Source organism: Carcharhinus amblyrhynchos, chromosome 9 (genome assembly GCF_965287045.1).
Source record: "Carcharhinus amblyrhynchos chromosome 9, sCarAmb.v2.hapA, whole genome shotgun sequence".
In the NCBI taxonomy this organism is placed as follows: Eukaryota; Metazoa; Chordata; class Chondrichthyes; order Carcharhiniformes; family Carcharhinidae; genus Carcharhinus; species Carcharhinus amblyrhynchos.
This window is the reverse complement of record NC_137332.1, coordinates 95,780,574-95,791,684: the sequence shown is the minus strand read 5'-3', so window position 1 is coordinate 95,791,684 and position 11,111 is coordinate 95,780,574.

The following is an 11,111-nucleotide window of genomic DNA, read 5'->3' as shown; positions in this document are numbered from 1 at the left end:
CGGAATATATTTCTGCTGAGCACCGAAAAAGATATCCTTAAAAATCCTCCACTGTTCCTCAGCCGTCCTACCAACCAATCCGCGCCCCCAATCTACATTCGCCAATTCCGCCCTCATCTTATCATACTCCCCTCTGTTCAAACAGGGGACACAGGTCCGGGACCCTACTTTCTCATCCTCCATCGGCATCAGAAATTCAACCATACAATGATCACTCGTCCCAAGAGGATCCCTCACAAGAAGATCCCTAATTCTACCTGCCTCGTTACACAGTACCAGATCTAAGATAGCTCGATCCCTCATAGGTTCCATTACACACTGTTCAAGGAAACTATCCCAACAGCATTCCAAGAACTCTTCCTTAAGCCCACCGCGTCCAACTCGGGTCATCCAATCAATATGCAGATTAAAATCCCCGATAATTATCGCCATTCCGTTTTTGCACACATCAATTATCTGTTTGTTTCTAGCCCACCCCACCTCAAAGTTATTATTTGGGGGCCTGTAGACCACACCCACCAGCGTCTTCCTCCCTTTGCTGTTCCTTATCTCCACCCACAACGATTCCACATTTTGCTCTTTGGATCCTATATCTTCCCTGACTACCGCCCTGATATTATCCTTAATTAACAGAGCTACCCCACCCACTTTTCCTTCCTGTCTATCCTTCCTAAATACCTAATACCCCTGGATATTCAGTTCCCAGCCCCTACAACCACGTTTCCGTAATGGCCACTAGATCATATCCATTTGTGCTGATTTGCACCACCAGCTCATTCACTTTGTTCCGAATGCTTCGTGCACTCAGGTAAAGTGTCTTTATACCAGCCTTTATCTGGACCTTGTTTGTAGAAACACTACTAACCTCTCTCGTGCCCCCGACTCATTTAATTAGTGGAACATCCTCAACATTTACCTGCACACATACCCCCTCCTTGAATTTAGATTTTGTAATTTCCCCCACCCCTGCACCCTCCCCCCCACTAATTAGTTTAAAGCCCTATCTACAGTCCTAGTTATACGATTCGCCAGGACTCTGGTCCCAGCTCGGTTCAGACGAAGACCATCCCATTTGAACAGGTCCCATCTGCCCCAATACTGGTGCCAATGCCCCATAAATTCAAACCCATTCCTCCCACACCAATCCCTGAGCCACGCATTCATCTCCTTAATCCGATTTACCCTGCACCAATTTGCACGCGGTTCAGGTAGTAATCCAGAGATAACCACCTTGTCAGCTCTGCTTTTTAATTTGGTTCTCAGATTATCATACTCCCTCTGCAGATCCTTCATTCCTATTTTGCCCATGTTGTTGGCACCCACATGAACCGTGACGACCGGATTCTCACCCTCCCACTCCAGGTTCCTCTGCAGCCCAGATGAGACACCAGGCAGGGAACACACCCTTCGGTGTTCTTTATCCTTGTCACAAAGGGCAGTGTCTATGCCCCAAAATACACCATCCCCAATTACCATTACATTTCTCTTTACTTATTCTGCTTTGACCTCGGTTTGCACCACTGTACCATGGACAGTTTGCTTGTCCACCTTGCAGCCCTCGTTCTTGTCCACACTGAGAGCAAGAACCTCAAACCTGTTGTGCAGCTTCAGGGGCTGAGGCTTTTGGGTCCCCCCCTCCTTCCTCCCCACACCCCCCTCCTTCCTCTCACCCTTCCTCCCCACACCCCCTCCTTCCCCTTACCCTTCCTCCCCACACCCCCCTCCTTCCCCTCAGCAAACCCCTCTTGTTCCTGACCCTCAGAGTTTGTCAGTTTAGAGGGTTTGACTTTGTCTTGTAACACATTGTCCAGGTAACACTCACCCTCCCTGATGTGTCACAGTGTCTGTAGCTCAGAGTTCAGTTCGTCTACTTTGAGCTGGAGCTCTTCAAGCAACCAGCACTTACTGCAGACATGGTCACTGGGAATGATCTTGGGGTCCACCAGCTCCCACATCATGCAGAAACAGCACATCACACGTCCCTCCATCTCAGTCACCTAGTGTATTCTAAACCCAGCAAACAATTTTAACTTACCTTGCCCTTTCCACCCAAGCCCTGTGAGCCAAAGCCCTTACAGCTCACTCCGCTCCCTTCTCACTCCGCTGCCCGCTGTCTACTGCAACCCTCCTTTTATACTTTGCGCGGTAAAAATCTCTTCCCAGAAGACCCTGCAGCCCACTTCCTGTTTAACTTTTAAAGCTGGATTTCCGTTAAAAAACCCACAAAAATCTTTACAAAGTCAATCGCTTACCTTTACTCTCTTCTCTCTGCTCTCCGCTCGCTCCAACGAACAAACTCTCTATTGGTTGCAACCATAACTAGCACAAAAAATAGTGGTTGTGTGGTTGGAGGCCAATTATCTCAGTCTCTGGGCATCACTACAGGAATTCCTGAGGGAATTTGTGTCCCAGTCCCAACCATTTTCAGCTGCTTCACCAATGATCTGCCTTCGATGATAATGTCAGAAGTGGGGATGTTCACTGATGATTACACAATGTTCAGCTGCATTATGTCTCCTCAGATATTGAAGCAGTCCGTGTCCAAAATGCAGCAGCACCTGGACGAACAAGTGACAAGTAATATTTGGGCCACACAAGTGCAAGGCAACAATCATCTCCAACAAAACAGAATCTTCACAGTACAGGACACAAATAGCTTACCAAAAATTGACAGTCATGGGACTGTAGGGGGTGAGGTCCTTAAAACAATTACTATTACTAAAGAGGGAGTGCTTGGTCGGCTAATGGGGCTAAAGGTAGACAAGTCCCCGGGACCAGATGGAATGCATCCCAGGGTACTGAAGAAATGGCAGAAGTAATAGCAGATGCATTAGTTGTAAGTTGTCAAAATTTGCTGGACTCTGGGGAAGTGCCGGCTGATTGGAAAACAGCTAATGTGACGCCACTGTTTAAAAAATGAAGTAGACAAAAGGCGGGTAACTACAGGCCGGTTAGCTTAATGTCCGTATTGGGAAAATGCTTGAATCCATCATTAAAGAAGAAATAGCAGGACACCTGGAGAAGAATGGTTCCATCAAGCAGACGCAGCACGGATTCACGAAGGGAAAGTCGTGTTTGACGAACTTACTGGATTTTTATGAAGATGTAACAAGTGCAGTTGACAAAGGGGTGGATGTGGTGCTTTTAGATTTCCAGAAGGTGTTCGATAAGGTATCACAGTGGTTAGCACTGCTGCTTCACAGCTCCAGGGTCCTGGGTTCGATTCCCAGCTCAGGTCACTGTCTGTGTGGAGTTTGCACATTCTCCTCGTGTCTGCATGGGTTTCCTCCGGGTACTCCGGTTTCCTCCCACAGTCCAAAGATGTGCGGGTTAGGTTGTTTGGCCATGCTAAGAAATTGCCCCTTAGTGTCCAAGGATGCATGGGTTAAAGGGATTAATGGGTATAATTTGTGGGGATATGGGGGTAGGGCCTGGGTGGGATTGTTCGGTGTGAACTCGATGGGCCGAAGGGCCTCTTTCTGCACTGTAGGGTTCTATGGATTCTATGAAGGTGCTGCAGAAGGTTAGGGTACACAGAGTTGGGGCTAAAGTGGTAGGTTGGATTGAGGATTGGCTATCTAACAGGAAGCAGAGAGCTGGAATAAATGGGTGCTTTTCTGGTTGGCAGTTGGTGACTAGTGACGTGCTGCAGGGATCGGTGCTGGGGCCTCAACTGTTTACCATATACATAGACAACCTGGAGGGGGGCGCTGAGTATAGGGTAACAAAATTTGCTGATGACACGAAGATGAGTGGGAAAGCGAATTGCATGGAGGACGCAGAAAGTCTACAGAGAGATTTGGATAGGCTGAGTGGGTGAGGATCTAGCATTTGGAGCATAAGAGAGGTTATCCATTTTGGAAGGAATAAGAGTAAAACAGACGATTATTTAAATGATGAAAAATTACAACGTGCTACGGTGCAGAGGGACCTGGGGGTCCTTGTGCTCGAATCGCAAAAACTTTGTCTGCAGGTGCAGCAGGTGATCAAGAAGGCAAATGGGATATTGGTCTTTATCGCGAGGGGGATGGAATATAAAAGCAGGGAGGTCTTACTGCAATTGTACAAGTCACTGGTGAGGCCGCAACTGGAGTACTGTGCACAGTTTTGATCCCTATTTGCGAAAGGATATATTGACATTGGAGGGAGTGCAGAGAATGTTCACCAGGTTGATACCGGATATGAGGGGGTTAGATTATGAGGAGAGATTGAGTAGATTGGGCCTGTACTCGTTGGAGTTTAGAAGGCTGAGGGGAGATCTGATAGAGACATATAAAATAATGAAGGGGCTAGATAGGGTAGAGGTAGAGAGATTCTTTCCACTTAGAAAGGAAACAAGAACTAGAGGACACAGCCTCAAAATAAGTGGGGAGGGTCAGTTTAGAACAGAGGTGAGGAGGAATTTCTTCTCTCAGAGGGTAGTGAATCTCTGGAATTCTCTGCCCATTGAAGTGGTGGAGATTACCTTGTTGACTATGTTTATGTCACAGGTAGATAGATTTGTGATCAATAAGGGAATTAAGGGTTATGGGGAGAAAGTGGGAAAGTGGAACTGATCCACTTCAGATCAGCCATGGTCTTATTGAATGGCGGGGCAGGCTCGAGGGGCTAGATGGCCTACTCCTGCTCCTATTTCTTATGTTCTTATCTCACTTTCATCCCTTGAATTCAATGGTATTGCCATGACTGAATTCCCCATGAGCAATGTCCTGGGGCCGCCCATTGACCAGAAACAAAACTGGATTAGCCATATAAATACCGTAGTTCCAGTACAGCCACAACATTGGCAATGGAGAAAATTGCCCAGGTATGTGCTGTACACTAGGATCAGGACAAATTTAACCCAGCCAATTACAGCCCAATCAGTCTACTGTCAATCATCAGCAAAGTGATGAAGGGGTTATTAACAGTGCCATCAAGCAGGAATAACCTGCTCAGTGACACCCAGTTTGGGTTCCTCCGGGGTCACTCAGCTCCTGACCTCATTCCAGGTTTGATTCAAACATGGGCAAAAGAGCTGAGTTCCAGAGGTGAGGTGATAGTGATGACTCTTGACATCAAAGCTGCATTCAATCGGGTTATGGCACCAAGGAGCCCTTGTAAAACCGGTATAATAGGTATCAGGGGGAAAGCTCTCCACTGGTTGGAATCATAAATAGCACAAAAAATAGTGGTTGTGTGGTTAGAGGTCAATTATCTCAGTCTCTGGGCATCACTACAGGAATTCCTGAGGGAATTTGTGTCCCAGTCCCAACCATCTTCAGCTGCTTCATCAACGACCTGCCTTCGATGATAATGTCAGAAGTGGGGATGTTCACTGATGATTACACAATGTTCAGCTGCATTATGTCTCCTCAGATATTGAAGCAGTCCATGTCCAAAATGCAGCAGCACCTGAACAATATCCAGGCTTGGACTAACAAGTGGCAAGTAATATTTGGGCCACACAAGTGCCAGGTAACAACCATCTCCAACAAGAGAGAATCTAACCACCATCCCTTGAATTCAATGGCATTACCATGACTGAATCCCCCATTAGCAATGTCCTGGGGCCTCCCATTGACCAGAAACAAAACTGGATTAGCCATATAAATACAGTAGTTACAAGAACAGGTCAGAGGTTAGGAATCCTGCAGTGGGTAACCACCTCCTGACTCCCCAAAACCTGTCCACCATCTACCTGGCACAAGTCAGGAGGGTGAGGACTGTATTCATTGGAGTTTAGAAGAATGAGAGGGGATCTCATTGAAACTTATAAAATTCTCACAGGATTAGACAGGGTAGATTCAGAAAGAATGTTCCAAATGTGGGGGAGTCCAGAACTAGGGGTCATAGTTTGAGGTGAGGAGAAATTTCTTTACCCTGAGAATGATGAATGTGTGGAATTCAGTACCACAGAAAGTAGGTGAGGCCAAAACATTATCTGACTTCAAGAATATTTACCATTTATATAGATGATCTGGAGGAGGGAACCGAGTGCAGGGTGTCAAAATTTGCTGATGACACCAAGATTGGGTGAAAGGCAAATTGTGCGGGGGGAGGGGAGAGTCTGCAGAAGGACCTAGATAGGCTGGGCGAATGGGCCAGGAAATGGCAAATGGAATTTAATGTTGGCAAGTGTGAAGTGGTCCACTTTGGTAGGAAGAATGGTAGGAAGGACTATTACTTACGTGGCGAAAAACTGCAGCAGGCGACGGTGCAGAGGGACCTCGGGGTCCTTGTGCATGAGTCGCAAAAACCCAGCTTGCAGGTGCAGCAGGTGGTCAGGAAGGCGAATGGGATGCTGGCCTTCATAGCAAGGGGGATTGAATATAAAAGTAGGGAGGTCTTGCTGCAGCTGTATAGGGCATTGGTGAGGCCGCAGCTGGAGTACTGTGTGCAGTTTTGGGCGCCGCACCTGCGCAAAGATATTTTGGCCTTGGAGGGAGTGCAGAGGAGGTTTACTAGGCTGATACCGGAGTTGAGGGGGTTGAGCTATGAGGAGAGGCTGAATAAACTAGGCTTGTACTCGTTAGAGTTTAGAAGAATGAGGGGAGATCTCATTGAGACGTATAAGATGATGAATGGGATGGATAGGATAGAGGTGGAAAGACTCTTCCCGCTCAAAAAAGACAGTAGGACTAGGGGGCACAGCCTCAAGATAAAGGGGGGGCGGGTTAGAACGGAGTTGAGGAGGAACTTCTTCACTCAAAGGGTGGTGAATCTCTGGAATTCTCTGCCCGTTGAAGTGGTGGAGGCTGCCTCGCTAAATATTTTTAAGAATCGGGTTGATGGGTTCTTGATAAGAGAGGGGATTAAGGGTTATGGGGAGAGGGCGGGAAAGTGGAACTGAGCCACGACAGATCAGCCATGATCTTATTGAATGGCGGGGCAGGCTCGAAGGGCTAGATGGCCTACTCCTGCTCCTACTTCTTATGTTCTTATGTTCTTTTGGGCCTTTTGGGATTTAGGGTTATGGGGGAAAGGGGATCAGGATATTGAATTTGACGATCAGCCATGATCATAATGAATGGTGAAAAGTCTCGAAGGGTGGAATAACCTACTCCTACTTCTGTTTTCTATGTTTCTGTGTAATGGAATTCTCTCCACTTGCCTCGATAAGTGCAGCTCTAAAAACACTCAAGAAACTCAACAGACACTATTCAGGATAAAGCAGCACACTTCATTGCTACCCATTCCACAAGGAACTGCATGGTGGAACAGTGGTTAGTACTGCTGCCTCACAGCACCCAGGGACCCGGGTTTGATTCCCGTCTTGGGTCACTCTCTGTGTGAAGTTTGCACATTCTCCCCGTGTCTGCATGTGTTTCCTCCGGGTGCTCCGATTTCCTCCCATAGTCCAAAGATGTGCGGGTGAGCTGGACTGGCCAGGCTAAATAACCCCTTTGTGTCATGGGGATTACTGCGGCTAAATGCATGAGTTAATGGGGATGGGGCCAGTGTGGGATTGCATTCGGTGCAGACTCGATGGGTCAAAAGACCTCCTTCTGCACTGGAGGATTCGATGATTCAAGCCCTCCACCACTGATACACAGTGGAGCTGTGTGAATCATCTATAAGATTCACTGCAGGAACTCACCAAGGCTCCCTGGGCAGCATCTTATAAACCCATTAGCATCTTGAAGGAGAAGGACAGCAGATACTTGGGAACACACACTACCTGGAGGTTCCGCTCCAAGCCACACACCACCCTAACTTGGAAATATATCTGTTGTTCCTTCACCATCACTGGGTCAAAACCCTGGAACTCCCACTTTAACAGTATTGTGAAGGGCAACTCGGGATGGGCAATAAATACTGGCCTAGCCAGTAATTTTCACATCCCATTGAGACTAAAAAAGAAGCAACTGGAAAGAAATTGAATAATTTAACAGTCTTACAGGGTTTGTAGAATTGTTGCAAGTTTTTCATTTAAATTTTAATTGATAATTGAATGGATTATGGAGTGAGGATGCACATACACCCTCATGTAAGCATGTACATATACACCAGCACGTGCACGCACACACACACATGCACACAAACAGACATATGTAAGCACACACATGAACACACAAGCATACACAAACAGACACATGTAAACACACAGACACAAAGATACGTGCACACACACTGACACGCGCGAACACTGGTGCGCAAATAAGCACACACACGCTTATATACGCACACAAATAGAAACAGTACGCTCATGTACACACATACTCACAGTTACAAAGAGAGGTGTACACACAGATACAGGTCACAGTTAAGGATTTTCTGTGGGGGAACATTTATAATTGGCATGGAAACCATTTCCCTTACAATTAGGAGTAGTGGGCTCGCTCCCCAACAGCCAATCCGGATTCCTCCAGCTTTCGACAAGCTGCAGTACAAGGTGTGTAACTGAGAAACTGCTTCAACAGGAAGGTCCATGTTAGTCACTACAGAAAAACATCAAAATAAACCAGGAAAGAAGCCAGGCCTCCATAATGGGGGTGAGGGGAAGTGTGGTGAGGGGAGGGGAATGTCCATCTACAGGACAAACTGTGTCTGCTCTTACAGCCAGGCAAGCTGAAAGGGACTGTGGGAGGACTGTCCTCCCTGGCCAACTGCTGGGCGCTCACACCAGACCATTCGTCTGCTCAATTTCAAATTGGGAAACCTAAAGCGGACTGGAAAAATTGCAGTTTAACAAGGTTTTTAATGAGTCTAACAGTCTGTACCCTTGTCGGGGCAGGTGGCCTGACTGGGCCCAAAGCCTGCAGTGGCTAAAATGATGGTTGTCTGCAGTGTGGCTTCTTCGTAATTTTCAAGCCCCTTTTCATGTTCATTCCTGATGGGGGAGGAAACTCAACATGGAAGTGTCGGAACTGGAAATGGACAATTTCCTGATAACTGGTCACAGGATAGGTGAATTAGCCATGCTAAATTCTCCCTCAGTGTACCTGAACAGGTGCCGGAGTGTGGCAGCTCAGGGATTTTCACATTAACTTCATTGCAGTATTAATGTAAGCCTACTTGTGAAAAATAAATAATCATAGAACATAGAACATAGAACACTACAGCACAAACAGGCCCTTCGGCCCACGAGTTGCGCCGATCACATCAACACCTACCAATCTATAGACCTATCTATAACCCCCAATCCCATTAAACCCCATATACTCATCCAGAAGTCTTTTAAAAGACCCCAGCGAGTTCGCCTCCACCACCACTGATGGCAGCTGATTCCATTCACTCACCACCCTCTGAGTGAAAAACTTACCCCTAACATCACTTCTGTACTTTCCTCCCCGCACCTTAAATCTGTGTCCTCTCGTAGCGACCATTTCAACCCGGGAAAATAGCCTCTGAGAATCCACCCTATCTATTCCTCTCAACATTTTATAAACTTCTATCAGGTCGCCTCTCAACCTACGTCTCTCCAGGGAAAAGAGTCCCAGCTCCCTCAACCTAACTTCATAAGGCATGCCTCCCAGTCCAGGCAACATCCTTGTAAATCTTCTCTGTACCCTTTCAATAGCTTCTACGTCTTTCCTATAGTGAGGCGACCAGAACTGCGCACAGTACTCCAAATGAGGCCTGACAAGGGTCTTATAAAGTTGCAGCATTACCTCCCGATTCCTAAACTCAATCCCTCGATTAATGAAGGCCAGTACACCATACGCCTTCTTGACCACATCCTCCACCTGCGGGGCCGATTTAAGAGTACTGTGGACCCGGACCCCAAGATCCTTCTGCTCTTCAACACTACTAAGACTCCTGCCCTTGATAGTGTACTCGTTCATCCCGTTGGTTCTGCCAAAATGGACGACTACACATTTATCCACGTTGAAGTCCATCTGCCACTTCTCCGCCCAGTCCTGCATCCTATTTATGTCCTGCTGCAACTTTTGACATCCTTCCAGACCATCCACAACACCACCGACCTTTGTGTCATCGGCGAACTTACTTACCCATCCCTCCACTTCCTCATCTAGGTCATTTATGAAAATGACAAACAGCAAGGGTCCTAGAACAGATCCCTGGGGCACTCCACTGGTGACTGACCTCCATGCCGAAAAAGAGCCATCCACAACCACTCTCTGCCTTCTGCAGGCAAGCCAGTTCTGGATCCACAAGGCCAAAGGCCCTTGGATCCCATGCCCTCTCACCTTCTCAAGAAGTCTTGCGTGGGGGACCTTATCAAACGCCTTGCTGAAGTCCATGTACACCACGTCCACTGCACTTCCTTCGTCAATGTGTTCAGTCACATTATTGAAGAACTCAACTAGGCTCGTAAGGCACGACCTGCCCTTGACAAATCCATGCTGACTATTTCTGATCATGTCAAACCTCTCCAAATGTTCGTAAATCTTGTCCCTCAGAAGCCTCTCCATCAGCTTACCAACCACTGAGGTCAGACTCACTGGTCGGTAATTTCCCGGGCTATCTCTGTTCCCTTTCTTGAAAATAGGAACGGCATCTGCAATCCTCCAATCTTCCAGAACCTCTCCCGTCTCCATTGACGACGCAAAGATCATCGCCAGGGGCTCTGCAATCACTTCCCTCGCCTCCCACAGTATCCTGGGGTACATCCCATCTGGTCCCGGCGACTTATCTATCTTGATAGAATTCAAAAGTTCTAACACATCCTCCTCCTTAATATCCACATACTCAATCTTTTCCATCTGCTGCAAATCCGTAGCAAAATCTCCCAGATCAGTTTCCACTGTGAATACTGAGGCAAAGTACTCATTAAGCACCTCTGCCATTTCTTCTGGTTCCACACAGACCTTTCCCCCTTCACCTTTTATAGGTTCTATCCCTTCTCTTCTCATCCTTTTACCTTTCACATATTTATAGAAGGCCTTGGGATTCTCCTTAATCTTACCCGCCAAGGTCTTCTCATGACCCCTTCTGGCTCTCCTAATTTCCCTTTTAAGCTCCTTTCTACAGTCCTTATACTCCTCAAGATCCTTAACATCTCCTAGTTCCCTGAACCTTTTGTACACCTTCCTTTTCCTCCTGACTAGGTTCAACACAGCCTTCATGCACCACGGTTCCCGCGACCTACCAAAACCCCCTTGTCTCATCGGAACGTTGTCATGCAGAGCTCCAGACAAACATTCCTTGAATATCCGCCACCTTCC